Raw genomic sequence first — 1,256 nt, 5'->3', positions numbered from 1 at the left:
ATGTTGGAGATACAGTCTTGGTTTGACAACAAGGACCAACTAGCGGCGACGGCGACATCCATGGCCAAATATCTGCAACAGAGCGAAAAGGCGGCGATACTCCCGGAGGGAGTCGCGCCGGATTACATAGAGCTGCTCCTCTGGGCCATGGAGCAAACAGATTCACTGAATCCGATCGTGAGGGAGCGGTGGTGGGAGTATCGATCCTAGATGGAGCATCCACCAGAGATTGAAGGATCGAGCATCTATAGGGTGCCGTTTGTGAGGGTGTCCTGCCAGAGCGAGCTGGTGGAGTCTTCATCGACCGAACCCAACTGCAAGAGGAGAAAAGCAGTTGGCCCGATGATGCTTCCCCGCCATCGTCTCCCTTGCTGTTCACATCGTCTCACGGGGTGGCTGTCTGCCGCCGAGGAATAGGAGGGGGCTGCCCCCCAGCCCAATAGTCGGGCAGGATGTGAATTTTCAGGAGGAGCTTAGGATTGTCAGTATTTGCAGGTTGTGAATTGTGTTTTGTGTTGTGTATTTTGAGAGTACTTTCAGATATGAATGTCTTTTGAATTTCAGATTTGCAGTATTGAGCATATGAAGTATTTTATGAATTCTAGATATTTATTTTTAGCACTTAAAAAATGTAGTTTCATAGGAGTATAAAAGTGCACACAATGTGATTCTCAGAGAAGAAACTGCAAGTTTCAGTTTCAGATAAGAAACTGCAACTTTCAGAGGCAGAGCATTTATATTAACACGGCCTTTTCAAACAGGGTTAACATCATGTTGGAAGTTTTATTCATGGTCAAAATGGAACTACTAGCCAGTTAACATCATGCTGATCAACATTCATGCATAGCACATCTTCATATGATGCACAGTCAAAATGCCCACACAATGTCGAGTGTGCGAAACACAGAGAAAACGAGGGACGAAGTTTTGGCAAGTGTTGGACGTGGTTTTGGGCTGCCCCGTCTAGGCTTTCATTTTTAACATGCGCAGCCCACGTCCTCGGATGGGAGGTCCATAGGCCGGTCGATACCGTCATGTATCGACCGGCCTATGGACCTCCCATCTGAGGTTTTATTTTTGGCAGCCCAATTTATGTATTTTTTTGAAGAAAACGCAGAGGTCTGTTCTATTTTTCTATATAAAAATAGGAACGCCAGGTCCAACTTATGTTTTCCTTCTAACTATATTATATATATTTAAATTATTTTATATGTTGATTGTTTAGTTCACATAATTGGAAAATAGATGACCGCTCT

Source organism: Triticum dicoccoides, chromosome 1A (genome assembly GCF_002162155.2).
Source record: "Triticum dicoccoides isolate Atlit2015 ecotype Zavitan chromosome 1A, WEW_v2.0, whole genome shotgun sequence".
NCBI classification, from domain to species: domain Eukaryota; kingdom Viridiplantae; phylum Streptophyta; class Magnoliopsida; order Poales; family Poaceae; genus Triticum; species Triticum dicoccoides.
The sequence above is the reverse complement of the archived record's forward strand: the minus strand, read 5'-3'. Positions refer to the sequence as shown.